We start from the raw sequence: 19256 nt of genomic DNA on the forward strand, positions 1-19256 counted from the left end.
AATATCGGCCGAGATATACCTCAAAGGAAGTAGACCAATATCGACCGAGATATACCTCCAGGGAGGAAGGCCAATATCGACCGAGATATACTTCCAAGTAGGCAGGCCACTATTGACCAAGATATACCTCCAGGGAGGAAGGCCAATATCGGCCGAGATATACTTCCAAGTAGGTAGGCCAACACCGACCGAGACATACCTTGAGAGAGGTAGGCCAGTCTTGGCTAGATAATACCTTGAAAAGGATATGCCAATATTGGTCGAGATTACATACTTAATAAAATACAACCCAATATCAGCTAGGATAATAAACTTAGAGGGGTGCAGACCAGTATTGCCCAAGAAACATCATGAGAGGTAATAATAATTGACCGGACCTAGTCTGATTTCGATTTCGACCGATACAAGGAGCAATGTTATATTAAGTTGTCTATGATATAGCAAAGACAGGAAGGGCAAGCAGGAATGATAGATGCACTCTGAAATAACTTATGAAACAGGACAGAAGTAAATATTTCAAATAAAGTAGTTTAATGAAGATACTTGTAGTATATGATTGTATAACAGGTTCGCTAATGTGGCGGGAGGAAGGCTTCTAGATTTTTCTACATGTACTAGACGACAAAGAAGGTACATCTGGGGTACAAAAAAGATTCCTTAAAAATCATTTTCCACAAGTACACAGCTTACGTCATCTCATAACAAACTCTAACGAACCGGGGTCCACTTCATGACTACGGAGGTTATATGAAGTGGTATAAAAGGGGGAATCCTCTCCGTTGGCGAGGTAAGTTCACATCACTGCTCACATTCATAACCTTAGTTTTTTTCAACTACTGTTCATCTTCTTCTTCCTTTTTTCCCACACAAAGAGAGATCACTTACTTAAGTGTCGGAGGACATAGCCAGGGATTCCCACCCCGGTCTTAGGTCACTGACGATAGTGTTGGTTGGTCTCTTATGCGCAGGAAGCCTTGGAAGCTCCGGATCTGGATTTCTTCAGTAGGATTTCTTTCTCGCCATTGGAGTTTCGCACCAGAAGGACATTCTGGGACTTCATTCTTTTATATCCGCTTTGGGTTTCTCGGATTGGTGTTCTATAAGTATTATTCTTCACCAGTAGTAGGTTTTTTCTCCCAGCTTTCCATTTTATCAAACTTCTCAGACAGGATCACATGTTAAAAAAACGTACAATATACACCAAAATATCATACTAAAATCCATAGGGTGTAATAAATTCAAAATCAACAAAAGAGAACTTACCTTGGTGTTTTACGTATGAGGGAGCACCCGTGAGAAGTAGGGAATGACGATCTTAAGCCCATCGACGAGGTTCTTCCTCTATCTTTTCTAAAGTTGCTAGGGTTTGGATAAGATGTGGGGAGGCCAACGACTTCAAGGGTGAGGGGAGGGGAAAATTAAAACTTGTATTTAAAAGGATAAGTCGGGTTGAGTTGCTAGTAAATCGGATCAAGTTCATTAACCTATTAATACATTAATTACTTAAACCTTTTAATATTAAATTATAACATAAATCTTGATTTGTTTAAGTGAAACCGTTTTTTTTAAGGCATATCTACTATTACATATTATAATTCTTGTTATGTTTAGTTTCTTATTTTAGTCTTTTTGGTAACATGAATGAGTTATGTTCTACTAGCCTAATGCTGGTGTCATTATGCCCTTAATCATAATTACTAATAGAGTGTGCTAGAATGTAAATATAGATTACTTAACACAGATACTGCGAGTACAGTAAAAAGTTCCATTTGTAGGATTGTAGTGGATTGATAGAGGGACGGATGAATATGGTCATCTCTTTCTTCACTTTTCATCGTCTCCCCAAGCAAATGAAAACAAGCCGGATGAAAAATCTAGAAAGTGTATTTTTGTTAGATACAATGATAGAAACAAAGACTACGAATTGCATAATTTAAAAAATCAAAAAGGTTACGTTGTTATAAGTTGTGATGTTTGTTTTGATAAGATTCGAGCCTTGAGGACATGAAAGACAAAGCATTTGAGTTGCACATTCCTTTAATCAATGAATAAGAATTAGAAAAAGAAAATTCTTCTCTTTGACCCAGAAATCTATCAAGTTCTTTATCAAGTCCTCCATGAAAATAAGGAAGTACGGAAAAAGTAATGAAAGAGGAAATATCAACTATTGAAAAAAATGGAACTGGGGAAGTCACAAATTTTCACCCACATAAAAAATCAATTGATGTTAAGTAGGTATACAAAATAAAAACAAATGAAACTTGCTTGAATGACAAGCATAAAGCAAGGCTTATAGAAAAGGATACAAGCAACAAGGAGAAGATTTTATAGAAATGTTTGCTCTTATGTCAAAGTTCGACATAGTTCTTGATAATCTCTCTTTCTATTGAAAATAATTAGAAGATTTTTTAAATGAATGTTAAATCAAAATTCTTAAAAGGTGTGCTTAACGAAGAGTCTATCTTGCACAACCTCTTGATTTTTTAAAAGGGGAGAAGATAAAGCCTAAAAGTTGAAAATAATTTTGTACAAGGTAAAGCAACCACCAAAAGTTTGGTACGCAACATCAATTGTTACTTTGAGAAAATGATTTTCTGTAATGTCTACTAGAGCATTCTCTCTGCACCAAAATCAATCCACATGGAGATATACTCTACATCAAAATCAATCCAGGAGGCTTCTTAATGACAAATGAACTCGAGATCATCGATTTAGATGAATCATATTATTTTTACTAGATGCTAAATGATTTTCAAGTTCTGAAGAATGAATTCGAGAGGATCGATTTAGATGAATTATATTATTTTTTGACATTGAAATTCTTAGAACCAAGCATGGATTTTTCATCTCTTAAAGAGTGTTATACAAAAGAGAATTAAAAAAAAAAAAATCAAAATTGAGAATGCAAATGTTGTTTTAACTTACTGTATTACAAGATTAAATTAAATAAACATCGCGAAGGGAAAGTTAAATGTGCTGATCGATCTTGTTGACTATACTAACATTGACTTAGCAGGAAGCATTAATGATGGCAAAAGCATTTTAGGTTATGATTTTGATCTCAAAAGTTGAACAATAGTATTGTGTTCAAAAAAGTAGTCTACTATTGCACTCTCTACCATAAAAGCTAAATACGAGACTAGATGCCATTTACTTTGATTTGGAGAATCTCAAGTATGTTCAAGAAGACCCCAAGCCATTTATTGGAAAAAAAATAAACGGGTAAATTTTTCCTTACCTATATTCCTCTGTCAAATCCAAAAATATATCTCTTTTAAGTAGCTCTTCAAATATCGTTTTCATTCACCAGCCCAACTGGTTGTACATTGTTGCAAAACAGAGTCTTGTGTCAACACATTTGACACTATGCACTTGATCTCTATGGAGGCATCTGCTGGGTTCATGAATGTGAGGCAGAGAGCAGTCGATGGCCAACACATGCCTCACGAAGGCGATGATGAGGAAAGGTAAGCCCAAATAAGCATATGATATGTGAGAGGAACACACAATCCCTATCAACTGCAGACGTAGCATGGCACCATGAGAAAACCCAAAGTGTTGTAGCTTTGTTGCTACTTTTGCTTCTTTTTTGTTTTTTTTTTAATTGGCCTCTAAGGCATGCTAGAGTTGCTGTAAATTAAGTGCTTGAAGTTGCATTACTAGTAAAAAAAAAAAAGGAATTAAAGTTCTCTGTACATGGATGTACACAACGTAGAAAGAAGAATGCTAACCTACAAGAGGATGATAATTCAGTCGGTACATATTTATACAGGAGGCCATGGTGTTGGTTCAGCATCCCCCGTGCTAAAGAATATCCATCGGCAGTTATATTTTGGTATTTACTTCTGCAGTGTCAAAATGCATCAGTTAAAAACAGAACTCAGTACCAGCATCCTAGTACAACTCAAAATTTTGCCTTGAGATTCAACTAAATTGTGAAATAACACTAAACAAATTACCGCACTAGGAACCAGGAATATATAGCACACAATCATGTGTTTTTTGGTTTGATTTCAGTTTAAAAGTTCGGGAAACCTGTGATCTCTACTTCCATCTTGTAAACCAAAACTTATTAAATATATAATTCCATATCGCTCTAAAAATAAATAGAAACAAAATCCGTGACAATTTTATGCAATAACTTATCAAATATAAAATTTTTAATCTTTTGAATTCTAAAATACAATAACAACAATTATCAAACTTTTTCCCATTGGTGGGGTCGATTATTATATGCATTCTTCTAGACAATTGAATTCTATTTCCTATTATATCTTTATCTATATTTAAATAAATTTTATATTATTTTAGCATTACTAATTAAGTCTTCTTTAGTCTTCCTCTTCCTCATTTAATATATGTATTTATCATAATTTCATATCGTCTAATTGAAGCATTTATTAGTCGTCTAAGTACATGTTTGTACCATCTTAAATGTATCTTCTAAAATTTTTTCCTCAATAGATACAACCCGACTTTCTTACTAATGTTCTCTGTCCCATCCTCGTATGTTCACATATTCACCTTAACATTCTCATCTCTACGACTCTTATCTTCTACTCGTGTGCTTGAGTCATAATCCAACATACAGTTCCATATAATATAACAGTTTAACGTTTTATATAACTCCCATTTAAATTTTAAATGAACTTTATGATCACAACAAAACACCTAACGTTCTCTTCTATTTCAATCATCATACTTGTATTCTATATAAGACATCTCTCAACTCCTCAAAAAAAAAAAAAAAATGAACCTAAATACTTAAAGCTCTTGTTTATAGTCACGTCATCTCCTAGACAACTCTCAACTCCTCAAAAAAAAAAAAAAAATGAACCTAAATACTTAAAGCTCTTGTTTATAGTCACGTCATCTCCTATCTTAACAATTGTCTTATTACATTAAATATTACTAAATTTAAATTTTATATATTCTATCTTTATTCTACTAAGACTAAAACCTTTTACTTGTATTTCTTATCAAAATTAAAGTTTAACATTTACTCCTTTACGTGTCTAATCTACGAAAATAATATCATCGATAAACAACATACACCAAAGTTACATGTCTTGGATGTACCCAATGAGTTCATCTATGATTAGTGTAAAAAGATAGGAACTTAAGGTTGATCATTAACGCAACACTATCTTTATAAGAAATGTTTTAGTTAATCTGCTTAAAATCTTTACTCTTGTTACATCCTCATATATATATCCTTAATTGTCCAAAACATTTTAAACGTCTCCTAGAATTTTTTTCTCAACAGGTGCAACCTGACTTTCTTTCTAATGTCCTCATTTCTTGTCCAGCCCACTCTCGTATGTCCGCATATCCACCTTAACTTCCTCATCTCTACGACTCTTATCTTTTGCTCGTGTGCACAAGTCATAGTCCAACATTCAATTTCATATAATATGTAAGTCTAATTATCATTTTATAAAACTTCCTGATCCTGTCCGAACGCTGAATCGATGGACGCTGGGCACGTGGTGCTCTTCCAACTGATGACATGGGTCTCTGACCGACCGTATGGAGCTCCGACGAACCTGCAAAGAAGTCGGGCCGGGAAGGGGTTCCCGGCGACGACCCTCCGACGCTCAAGTCAGGCAAGAGGAAACTATGAAGTGACTCCCAATATCAGAGATCGCGTACCTCCGGCGAAGTATGAGGACCCTTATATAGAGCTGTGAGGAGGCTTATGCACACATACCGAGGCATACACGTGTCCTCTCACCATACCTCAGTATGGGCTTGTCAGAGGAGCTTGCCTGACACCATACTGCTACAGTCCGAGTACCTCTCTGATGGGACAGTAGAACCTTCCGTCATAGGATTCTGTGCATGGCTTGGTCTTCGAACATGCTTGTTGTCAGAGAATGTTCCTTTGTCCTTTTGTCTCTTCTCTCCCCACGCCGAGCGCCCAGCCGCTCGGCAGCCCCATCATGTCCGACCGGACACAGGTACTGGTCCGCTCGGGGAGATTCCTAGTTGTGTGCTGAGGCAGCTCACGGCATTGCTGCCTTATGCCTCGGCCGAGCGGGCCACCCGCTCGGCCTGGCAACCTTGTTCACCATGAGCGTTGGAAACCCGACTCCCTCGTCGGGTTGTCTTTGATTCTGCCCGGACCTCGTTCGGCCGGTCGACCCACCCCTTATCCGATCGGCCGGACCTCATGTTGACCCTTTTGACCTTTGACCTCCGTGTGGCGTTGACACTCCTCCAGAGGGGGTCCCCCAACCTTACTACCGGATCACTTCCCTTTAAAATTTAAAAGTACTTTATGATCACAAATAATATTCCATTTCAACCATTATGCATTCTATGTGATACACCTATCTCAACTCCTCAATCTTTTTGTAAAAATGAACATAAATATTTAAAGCTCTTAGTTATCGACAACTCGTCATCTCTTATCTTAACAATTGTCTTTGATCCTGTCTGAAATCTGCGAAGTGGTGCGCTGACTCCGGTGAACGACGATCCTTGATGAAGATAGCCTCCTGAAGATCTAGAAGAACCTCTCCACGATCCTGTGCATAGTGAGACAAACCAACAAAGCGTTAATGACTTAAGACCGGGGTGAGGATCCCTGGCTAGGCCCTCCGACGCTCAAGTTAATTTCTTTCTTAAGGGTGGAAGAAGAAGAACAATAACTGAAGTACTTTGAAACAGAGTTTAGATGTTAGTACTTGCTTACCTTGCCAACGGAGAGGATCCACTTTTTTATACTACCTCATGTAACCTCTGTAGTCATGAAGTGGTCCCTGGTTTATTAGAGTTTGTTAGGAGATGAAGTCATCTCCTAAGCTTCGTGCAATAATCTTTTTAAGCAATTTTTTTTTATCCCAGATGCACCTTTTTTGTCGTTTGTGACTCATATTTATGATGAGATATGCATATGAACACGTCATTATAACTGAAGAAGCTTCTAGAAGACATTTCCCGCCGAATTTACCAGGTTGTCACATTTATATACTTCTGTTAAGCATTTCTCGACCGATCGTTCAAGCCGGTCGTATATACATTGAGAATACCTTAATAATACCTTTTGTTAAGCATGTTCCAGCCTAGAATGTTTATGAGCTTTATAAGGATGAATGCCCATACGTTCGGTCGGGTTTTACCCGACCGAGCATATATACACACATTGGTGCTTGTTTGACTTTCAATTGGCTAATAATATACTAAGAGCTTCTATAAAGCTAAATGCCTTTACGCTCGATCGGGCTTTACTTGACCGAGCGCGTGTAAGCACATGGGTGCTTGCTCGACCCTCACTTGACCGGGATCGTACAGATAAGACTAAGTACCCTTACGCTCGGTCAGACTTTATCCAACCGAGCGCATATACACGTACTAGCACTTGTTCGGCCGGTAATATACTATGAGTTTCTATAAGGCTAAGTACCTTTACGCTCGATCGGGCTTTGCTTGACCGAGCGCGTGTAGGCACATTGGTACTCGCTTGGCCAGTAATATACTACGAGCTTCTATAAGGTTAAGTACTTTTACGTTCGGTCGGGCTTTGCCTATCCGAGCGTGTGAAGGCACCTTGGTACTCGCTCGGCCTCAACTTGGCCGATAATATACTACGAGCTTCTATAAGGCTAAGTACCTTTACGCTCCGTCGAGCTTTCCCTGACCAAGCGCGTGTAGGCACATTGGTGCTCACTCGGCCGGTGATATACTACGAGCTTCTACAAGGCTAAGTACCTTTACGCTCGGTCGGGGTTTGCATGACCGAGCGCGCGAAGGTACATTGGCTATATACCTCTCCTATCCTTCTCGATCATGACTCCTCCATTCGACAGACCAACCTATCATAACCCGTATCAGTCTTATTACGTCAAATATTACTAAATTTAAATTTCATATATTCTATCATTACTCTACTGAGCTTAAGACTTTTAGTTCTAGTGTTTCTCATCAAAATTCAAGTTTAAGATTTACTCCTTCAAGTGTCACATTTACCAAAATAATATTATCCGTAAACAACATATATTATACTAACGTCTCTTGGATATGTTTAGCGAGCTCTATAATTAGTGTAAAAAGATAGGAACATAAGATTGATCTTTAATGTAACCCCATCTTTCTAGGAAATATTTCGGATAATTCACTTGAAATCTTCACTTGTCATTTTCATCCTCATATATATCCTTAATTATTTCAATATACTTAGCAACTTTTTTGTTTTTAGATTTCTCCACATTATTTCTCTCATGACTCTTAATATAAGTTTTTTCTAGATCAACGAATACTATGTGTAAGTTTTGCTTCTAATCTCAATACTATTTCTCTCATGTATAGTTTCAATTGTCAACCTTCCGAGTATGAATCCAAATTGATTTTCAATTACTGTGATGTAAAATACCGTAACAAAATAATAATTATAATAAGGTTTAATAGACTAATAACCTTAATGAAATTTTTAGAAATTTTTAAGAATTTTCTATGAATTTTTCGGAGCTCGTATGATGTATTTTGAGATGATGAATTTACAGGCTTAGGAAAAACCTGTTTAGAATAACCATTAAATGGGAGTTGATTGAGGAATAAACTTAGGTTTTGATTTGCCTAAACCTAAGTTCAAGTTATAAAAACCTAATTTCATATGATTCTTCTCCCGATCCCATCTTTTCTCCTCCCACCGCCGCACATCATCTCCTCCTCTCCTTCTCTTCTCTTCCTCGCGTCGATCCCCACCTCGCGAGCACCATCGTCTTCCCCAACTCATCACCGGTGTCAATCGTCGGCTAGCCTTCTACCCTAGCCATTCCTCTTCACCCGACAGCCTTCATCCACCCAAGCTTCTGTCCCTTCTTCCTCGCGCCTTCACCGTCGCCACCCGATCATCTGACGCGGTGCCCTAGCTCACAGCCGTCCCTTCGTCGAAGCAGAACTAGCGGACGGTGTCGCTAGCCACCGTAGGGGAGTTGGTGTCGCGGCTAACAAGGGCTGACCATCACCCTAGTCCCTCCCGATCTGTCGCCTTCGCGGCGAGGTCAGATCGACGACATTGGGTCCGCCGTCGCGAGTGTCGAGCCATCGCCATTCCTGTAGCGCGCCATCAGTGCCACCTTCCGGCCACCACTGTTTCATCAGATCGGCACATTATGGGTTGTAGATCTGTAGATGTGGCGACCCCATGTGCTGAATTTATGCCACCATCATAAATTGGCGATCCCTGAGGTGGTGTGGACTGCTAGACAGATTCACCATCGCCGATAGAGCTGAGAGCTACTGATTTGGGTTATAAACTGAATCTGACTAGATTAATGTATTGAATACTCTATTCCTAGTTGATAGTGTGATTGAGTAGGGTTTGTATTGGTTTGGAATATGTGGATCAGTGGTTGATGCTTAGATATGGATGTGTTGATTGTGTTTTAGGATTTACTTTAGGTATCGATGACTTCACGTAGCTCTGGCCATCAATTTCCGACAGTCATCTCCTCCGACAGTGAATCAACAGTGGAGGGCAATGGAAATGGGTAAGTTAGTGTTGATTCTTGATGGTTATTTGGTAGTTGATCGATGGATTAGATTAGTGGGGTTAATCAATAGTTAGAGTTAATGATCATATCGACTAGGATTTTCCCTAACTAGTTTTGGGGATTCTATTTAGCTATTTAATTCATAAGAACTTAGCTAAATAAAATACTTTGATGTTGGACTTTGTTGAGACGGCATCACGACGTGGGATCTATCTGATACGATCTTCTTTTTGAGACGGGTACCTTTGACTTATCTCTTTTGATATTTTCATTCTGATATGCGTAATACGTTATAGCTAGTAGTAATGGTTATGTTTATATTCTGCCTTGGTATGTCACTACTTGATATCCGTAGTATGCCCATATTGTTATCTGTTATGCATTTATGCTTATGCCTCTTGATTCTTGCCATGTGCAATTATGTTCATAGAAGTAGTGGCATACAATACATTACCAAGTACAAGTCTAGCTACTAGATATACTTGGCATGTGTACTTAGATTTATGTTACCTAGCTCATTGTTATGGACTCGGTTTTCCTTTTGATACATATTATTTAGAGGTTGATATTTCAGGAGTTACATGTTTTAGTGTAATGCACCATTTTGCATAATTGCATGCTAAGCGATTGTCGGCTCCTTTATAGTTGAGCACATCGCCAGTGCACACACAACCACTCATGGGTTAGTAGTACATCAAGCAAGGTGTTTGCAGTTTGCTCTGTCAGAGCTCCGCTGGTCCGCTCATGGGTAGTGGTGACTGCAGCGCGGTAGCAGATAGGGATCCCTCCTCTTGACTATGATACAAGGAGATGAGTGCTTAGGCTCCCCCACTATATTTGGAGTAGGAGGATAGGTGTACTTCGACAACATCCTGTTCACTCGGTCACTTAGGAGTAGTGATGGTAGAGTGCACAGTTGTCATAGCCCTACCCACTCGACCTCACCATCGCGTGTGAGGTAGCTGACTAGCGTCAGGGGTGACCATGTCATTTGCATCATGTGCAAGGATTACATTTATTGCTTGTGATTGTTGCATTTTGGATGCTGCATTTTGGTAGTTACATATGATTGGCAAGTATCCAGGAGACATTATGTATTTAGTCTAAGGACCCTGCACCTGTTGGTATGGTTCACACCTTTATGTTCGGATAGGAGGTCTTGGTGAGTACAGTTTCTTCCGTTGTGCAGTTTTGCATTACCTGTTATTGTTCAGGATACTATACTGCATAATTATCACTGATAGTTATATTTTACTATGCATGTCTGATCGATACCCACCAAGTTCTTGAACTCGTCCCGTTGATTTATTCCTAGTTCAGGTTGAAGCTGTCAGGAGGTTCTAGTTGCTAGTCCCCACTCCGTGTCGGATGGTTTCTATTTTCGGACTTTGGTTCCTTGTTATGTGATCTACAAACTTGTGATGTATAGTTCTTGCGCTCGTGCATTTTATATCGAGCTTTTGGTACGCTGCCCATGTTTTTCCGTTGCAATGGTTTTCCGTTGTGAGTTGTGTTTACCTCTTTATTAGTGGAGTATGTTTTATATTAAACTGCGTGGAATGTTTACTTATTTTATCATATATGTTCCGACCGTGTTGGCCGAGGATTGAGAGGCCTTGAGGGCTATGTATTTTAGGATTCAAATTGTTACCGGTACAGGGGAGACGCTGCCGAATTTTCGTCTGGCGGGGACTCATCTGGGGCGTGACAATTTATTTGGTATCAGAGCCCGATTTTATGAGTCAATCTAGGTACTTTTTGGATTCGTATGGATTTCCGTCGATTTTCATGTTTCGGAATTCCGAGATATTCTTTGACAAGGTCATATTTGGGGACTTGGCGGCGACGGAACATCTCCAGACGGCAAAATAGGTAAAATGATTAAGTTTTATAATTTGGTATCTGTTAAATATCATGTTGACTCGGACAGTAGAGTATCGATTTACTCGTATTAGTTCGTCAGTAGAGAACAGATTTATTTTGTTGGTTTGGCCAGTAGATGACCGATTTACTCTTTTTGTTTCGGTTAGTAGATGACCGATTTATTTTTGTTGGTTTAGTCAGTAGAGGACTGATTCATTTTGTTGGTTTAGTTAGTAGAGGAATGATTTACTCTTATTAGTTTGGTCAGTAGGGGACTGACTTACTCTATTTCATAGAGATTCTGATCCTTGAGTTATTTGTGTTTGGTTAGATAACCTAAAAGGCACATTAGAGTACATGACTTGTACAGACGTAGAATGGATTGAATTAACTGCATACCATTATTAGCTTGACTAGTCTGTAGAGGATTGATGTATCCTATTCCATGGGGACTTTGACCATGAACTGTATGTACCTGGTAGGATAACCTAGAAGGTGCAGTTGCATAGATGACCCCCACTGATGTGGAAAAGTGTAGAGCTAGCTGCTTAATACTTACAAGATACAACTGTTATATAGGTGTATGAATTGGCGAGTACATTCAGATATATGACTTGTGCTGGTGTGGAAAAGACGATGTTAGCTGCATATCCTTTACCTGACCAGACACCACGCGAAGGAAAAATGCAGAAGACGACTTATGGGAGCAGAGCATCTCTTGTTGATGAATCTAAGATGCTCTAGAGAGATAGTATTTCTCTACCTCCTTCTGTATAGCTTGTTAAGAGTTCTTGGACCGGAAAAAGAGGAATCGTGGTATAATAGTTTATAAGGCGATGGTTAGCCGACTCGCCTAATGTTGTTCCATGGGAGATCCTGACTCATGGATCGATCGGATATGGGTAGATATCCTCAATGGTACATATAGATATATAACTCGTAATGATGCGGAGAATATAGTGTTAGTTGAATAACACCTATTAAATCCGACCGTTAATGAGGGGGAATTTCAGATGCTGATCTTCGAGGAGCAGAGTGACGATCGACAGTTATGTCGATTAGCTATTTGTTGATAGTACTTCTCTACCCTTGTGTGTATTACTCGTCACTAGAGGTTACTGAACCTCAGGTAGAACAATCGTAGTATGATGTGTTGCAAGATAATGGTTAGTCAACTCAACTATCATTGTCTCCATAAGTAGCTCAAGACCTTGACCACATAATCATTTACTAAAGGTCTTGAAATCTATATCTCATATCAGAGTGTTCGACATTTGTCGAGGGACATTTACGGACATGATTATGAGAGTTGTGGAGATACCCTCTTGATGGGTATACTCTCTTAGGAGGTTGAGTGACCTGTTGTACTTTGGATTGATATTCTTTTACTATGGATATTTGAGTATGTGAGAGGATGAGATTTGACATACTCTTTGGACGTTTTTGGATAGGATTAGTAGAGTTTTTATACTCGTATCTTATGGATTGACCATATCTCTACCATTTGGAGAATTGCCGATTATCAATCAGGAAGTCAAGAGATATCCCTTGGACTTTAGTAGTCATACATCATAGGTAGGATGATGATATATATCTACATTTTGATAGTACACCATAATGAGAATTGGACACTGGGAAATTATCAGGTATGATTGATGTTGAGGATGATTTGAGATTAATAGATATTGTTAGATCAGATATTGTGATATGTTGATTTCTGATAATTTATTAGTGAATATCCTTTTACACAACATCTAAATGTTGTGATAATATAATTTTCTGATACTCTATTAGTAGATATTTGACTTGGTGGTATATTATTTAGTGTTTGATGTTATAGTGACATGAGTAGTATGCCTTGATATTTATGGATTTGGTGATGTGTAGTTGGTGATTAAATTATAGATTCGTCGGTGATCTTACATTTGAGGGTGTCTGTTGTACAAATATTATGAGTCCTTGGTATTGCCATTTAGATTTACCAGTGTCCTACATGTTTTCATAGACTTGATGAATATGATATTCCTAGGGAATTTGGATCAGATTAGTAATTGCCTTCATTGACAATATTATGATATATTTCAAATTCGAGGTGGATCACGAACAATATCTTCACATACTTCTGGGGATGTTTCGACGAAAACATCTTTATGTGAAGTTTAGTGAATGTGCATATTAGATTATCTTCTATGGGATTTCTGGAAACACATTGTATCTGGTAGAGGGATATCTGTGGGGTCCACAAAAGTTAGAGGATGTTACCAGTTGGGAGTAACCGAAGTCTGTACAGGAGACTGACAACTTCTTTGATCTGGCTGGATATTACTGGGGATTTGTAGAGGGATTTCTCCAGCATTGTTATGTCGTTGATTGGACTATCTAGGAAGGGTATGAGACTTGGTTAATGATTGTGAGACCAGCTTTCAGGAGCTGAAGTAGATATTAGTGTCAGCACCAGTTCTGATTTTGCCCTCTGAAGAAGACGGATTCGTACTCTACACCGACGCTTCTCTACAAGGTTTGGGCGTTGCTTTGATGCAATACGGCAGGGTAGTTTCCTATGCTTCTCGTCAGTTGAAGGAGCATGAGCAGAACTACCCAGTACATGATCTAGAGCTAACCGCCATTATCTTTGCTTTGAAGATTTGGCGGCATCATCTGTATGGTATTACATTTGAGATTCTCACTTATCATAAGAGTCTCAAATATCTTTTCACCCAGAAGGAACTCAATCTCCGACAGAGGAGATGGATGGAGTTCCTGAAGGATTATGACTGTACCATTAGCTACCACCCCGGGAAAGCTAATGTGGTTGTCGATGCATTTAGCCGGAAGTCCAGAGAGACTTTAGCTTGCCACCGAGTTTTAGTCGCGGACTTGATTCAGGGTTTCTCCGAGTTGGGCTTAGAGGAGCAAAGACAGACAGAGCAGGGTATCCTTGTTACCATGGTTGCTCAATCATCGATCAGAACGAGGATCCAAGAGGACCAGGCCAGTGATCAACGCTTACAGTCCATTAGCAGCCAGATAGCTTCTGGGTAGCAGACGGAGTTCACCCGAGATGACGAGGGTATTATGTATTTTCGAGGCAGATTATGCGTACCTCAATCTCACCCGGTTATGGAGGAGTTACTTCAGGAGGCTCATCGCTCGCGATTTTCTATACACCCAAGCGGAACCCGCATGTAACGAGATTTGAGGCGTTCCTATTGATGGAACGACATGAAGAAAGACATCGCGGAGTTTGTAGCTCGATGTCTAGTCTGTCAGCAGGTGAAGGCTGAGCATTAGAGACCTGTCGGATTACTTCAAAGGACTCCTATTCCGGAGTGGAAATGGGAGCACATCACTATGAATTTTGTGGTGGGATTGCCTAGGACACAACGAGGTCATAACGCGGTTTGGGTAATTGTTGACCGATTAACCAAATCCGCACACTTCTTAGCGATTCGGAAGATAGATTCTCTGAATCGATTGGCAAAGTTGTATTGTCGGGAGATCATCAGATTGCATGGTGTTCCATTGAGCATTATATCAGATAGAGACCCACGATTCACGTCTCGGTTCTGGTAGAGTCTGCAGCAGGCTTTGGGCACACAACTCCGTTTTATTACAGCATTCCATCCACAGATGGATGGATAGTCAGAGCGGACCATCCAGACATTAGAGGACTTGCTGAGGTCTTGCGTTATGGATTTCGGAGGCAGCTAGGAGGACCACCTGTCATTGGTAGAGTTCGCCTACAACAACAGCTATCATTCGGCTATCCATATAACATCGTTTAAAGCGTTGTATGGTAGGCTTTGTCGGACACCCACCCTCCGGGAGGAGGTTGGGGAGGCCCAGCTACTAGGACCTTAGAGAGCTCAACAGGAGGCAGAGTTGGTCCGTACTATCAGACGGAGGATGTCCGAGGCGCAGGACCTCCATAAGAGTTATGCTGATCGGAGACGGAGACCCCTGGAGTTCTCTACTAGCGACCATGTATTTCTGAGAGTCTCATCCACGAAAGGGGTGAAGAGATTTGACCTCCGAGATTTCTAGATCTTGGAGAGGGTTGGAGCGGTAGCTTACCGTCTGGCGCTACTACCGTCTCTGGCAGGCATTTACGATGTATTTCATGTGTTCATGTTGAGGAGATACGTATCCGACCCAACACATGTTCTGTCGGATATATCAGTTCTCATTCAGCCTGACGTTACCTACGAGAAGGTTCCGGTACAAATTTTGGACCACAGGGAGAGTCAGCTGCAGAACAAGACTATTCGACTAGTTAAAGTCGGATGACAGTATCATTCTGACGAGGAGGCTACCTGGAGCTCGAGGATACGATCTGAGCTCGATAATCCCATCTTTTTACTTAAAGTATGTGGATTAGATTTTCCGTTTAGCATTTATACTGCTTATTTATTACTAGTACTTGCTGATGGTAAATAACGTAAATTTGGGGACCAAATTTTTATTAGTGGGGGAGAATGTAAAATACAGTAACAAAATAATAATCATAATAAGGTTTAATAGATGAATAACCTTAATGAAATTTTTTAGAAATTTTTAAGAATTTTCTATGAATTTTTCGGAACTCGTATGACATATTTTAAGGGGATGAATTTACAGGCTCGGGAAAAACCTGTTTGGAATAACCATTAAATGTGAGTTGATTGAGAAATAAACTTAGGTTTTGATTTGCCTAAACCTAAGTTCAAGTTAAAAAAACCTAATCTCATATGATTCTTCTCTCGATCCCTTCTTTTCTCCTCCCACCACCGCACATCATCTCCTCCTCTCCTTCTCTTCTCTTCCTCGCGCCGATCCCCACCTCGCGAGCACCATCGTCTTCCCCAACTCATCGCCGACGTCAATCGTCGGCTGGCCTTGTGCCCTAGCCATTCCTCTTCACCCAACTGTGTTCATCCACCCAAGCTCATGTCCCTTATTCCTCGTGCCTTCACCGTCGCCTTCATCACCCTTTTCCCTCCCGATCTGTCGCCTTTGCGGCGAGGTCAGATCGACGACGTTGGGTCCGCCGTCGCGAGTGTCGAGCCGCCGCCATTCCTATAGCGCGCCATCAGTGCCACCTTCCGGCCACCACTGTTTCATCATATCGACACATTCTGGGTTGCAGATCTGTAGATGTGGCGACCCCATGTCCTGCTGGATTTATGCCACCATCGTAGATTGGCGATCCCTAAGGTGGTGAGGACTGCTAGACAGATTCACCGTCGCCGATAGAGCTGAGAGCTACTGATTTGGGTAATAAACGGAATCTGACTAGATTAATGTGTTGAATACTCTATCCCTAGCTGATAGTGTTGGATTGAGTAGGGTTTGTATTGGTTTGGAATATGTGGATCAATGGTTGATGGTTAGATATGGATGTGTTGATTGCATTTTAGGATTTACTTTAGGTATCGACGGCTTCACCTAGCTCTGGCCATCAATTTCCGACAGTCATCTCCTCTGACAGTGAATCAACAGTGGAGGGCAATGGAAATGGATAAGTTAGTGTTGATTCTTGATGGTTATTTGATAGTTGATCGATGGATTAGATTAGTGGGGTTAATCAATAGTTAGGGTTAATGATCATATCGATTAGAATTTTCCCTAACTAGTTTTGGGGATTCTATTTAGCTATTTAATTCATAAGAACTTAGCTAAATAAAATACTTTGATGCATGACTCAGTTGAGACGACATCACGACGTGGGATCTATCTGATACGATCTTCTTTTTGAGGCGGGTACCTTTAACTTATCTTTTTTGATATTGTCATTCTGATATGCATAATAAATTATAGCTAGTAGTAATGGTTATGTTTATATTCTGTCTTGGTATGTCACTACTTGATAATCGTAGTATGCCCATATTGTTATCTGTTATGTATTTATGCTTATGTCTCTTGATTCTTGTCATATGTACTTATGTTCATAGAAGTAGTGACATACAATGTATTACCGGGTACAGGTCTAGCTACTAGATATACTTGACATGTGTACCTAGATTTATGTTACCTAGCTCATTGTTATGGATTCGATTTTCCTTTTGATACATATTATTTGGAGGTTGATATTTCAGGAGTTACATGCTTTAGTGTCATGCACCATTTTGCATGATTGGAAACTGCACACACAATCACTCATGGGTTAGTGGTACATCAAGCAGGGTGTGTGCAGTTTGCTCTGTCAGGGCTCCGCTGGTCCGCTCATGGGTAATGGTGACTGCAGCGTGGTAGCAGACAAGGATCCCTCCTCTTGACTATGATGCAGGGAGATGAGAGCTTAGGCTCCCCCACTATGTTTGGGGTAGGAGGATAGGTGTACTCCGATAGCATCCTGTCCACTTGTCACTCAAGAGTAGTGATGACAGAGTGCACAGTTGTCATAGACCTACCCACTCGACCTCACCATCGCGTGTGAGGTGGCGCGTCAGGGGTGACCATGTCATTTGCATCATATGCATGGATTGCATTTATTGCTTGTGATTGCTGCATTTTGGATGCTGCATTTTGGTGGTTGCATATGATTGACATGTATCTAAGAGACATTATGTATTTAGTCTGACGACCCTGCACCTGTTGGTATGGTTCACACCTTTATGTTCGGATAGGAGGTCATGGTGAGTATAGTTTCTTCTGTTGTGCGGTTTTGCTTTACCTGTTATTGTTCAAGATATTGTACTGTATGATTATTACTGATAATTATATCTTACTATGCATGTATGATCGATACCTGCCGAGTTTTTGAACTCACCCCGTTGATTTATTCCTATTTCAGGTTGAAGCCGTCAGGAGGTTCCAGTTGCTAGTCCCCACTCCGTGTCGAGATGATTTTCTATTTTCGGACTTTGGTTCCTTATTATGTGATCTACAAACTTGTGATATGTAGTTCTTGCGCTCGTGCATTTTAAATCGAGTTTTTGGTACGCTGCCCATGTTTTTCCGTTGCGATGGTTTTCTATTGTGGGTTGTGTTTACCTCTTTATTAGTGGAGTAGGTTTTATATTAAACTGCGTGGAATGTTTACTTATTTTATCATATATGTTCCGACCGTGTTGGTCGAGGATTGAGAGGCCTGAGGGCTATGTATTTCAGGATTCATATTGTCACCGGTATATGGGAGATGCTGCCGAATTTTCGTCTGGCAGGGACTCCTCTGGGGCGTGACATGTGAACTCTTTCCTTAGTATTTTTCTGTTACTTTTTTCAAATTTTCATGGTATGACTCATTAAATTAATACCCCTATAATGTGCACAATTTGAAACATCTACTTTGTTTTTATACAAGGAGACTAAAATACTTACTCTCCACTAATCAAACTTTTTTTTTTCATTTTCAAGATCAGGTTAAATAACTTCGTAAGTCATTCAATACCTTATTTTCCTAAAAACTTTCCTACCTCTATGGAAATATAATCTGATCCAACTATTTTTCCTTTATGCATCTCATTTAAACTTGATCTACTTTTAAAGTTTGAATTCTACAATAAACATTTAAATTACTCACCTAAAACTTAATTAAAAAGTTGATGAAAATACTCCTTCCATCATTCTTTTATTTTTCCACTATTCAATAATATCCTATTGCATTCATCTTTAATGCATCTTATTTTGATAAGATCTCTTGTTTCCCTCTCACTCAGTTTAGATATTCTATAAATGTCTCTTTTCCTTTCTTTTCTATCTAGTTGTCAATATAAACTTTCAAAAATTTAATTTTTAGATTCACCCACTGCTTTCGTAGTCTCTTTCTTAGCTATGGTATGCTTTTTAAAGTTTTCCTCGTTCTTACAAGTGTATAATAACTTGTAAGTTGTTCGTTTTTCTTTACTTTTTCTTGTATTTTCTCGTTCCACTATCAAAATTTTTACTTGGTGCTGCTCAATTTTTTAACCCACCGAA

General features: G+C 39.5%; 1 protein-coding gene across 4 annotated transcripts in view; it reads right to left on the reverse strand.

Annotated features, from left to right (window-relative positions):
- Positions 1–3026: 3026 nt before the first annotated feature.
- Positions 3027–19256, reverse strand: part of LOC122047352 (phospholipase SGR2-like) — a 66731-nt gene continuing 50501 nt past the window's right edge. For 2 of the 4 annotated variants that reach the window (XM_042608557.1, XM_042608556.1), the window contains exons 24-25: positions 3732–3845; positions 3027–3519 (exon numbers count right to left, since the gene is read on the reverse strand). The gene's annotated coding sequence lies outside the window, so the exon portion shown is untranslated. Of the gene's footprint in view, positions 3660–3731; positions 3846–19256 lie in introns of all 4 variants that reach the window. The other 2 variants (XM_042608554.1, XM_042608555.1) reach the window with 2 other exon arrangements.

This window comes from Zingiber officinale, chromosome 2B (genome assembly GCF_018446385.1).
Source record: "Zingiber officinale cultivar Zhangliang chromosome 2B, Zo_v1.1, whole genome shotgun sequence".
Classification (NCBI taxonomy): domain Eukaryota; kingdom Viridiplantae; phylum Streptophyta; class Magnoliopsida; order Zingiberales; family Zingiberaceae; genus Zingiber; species Zingiber officinale.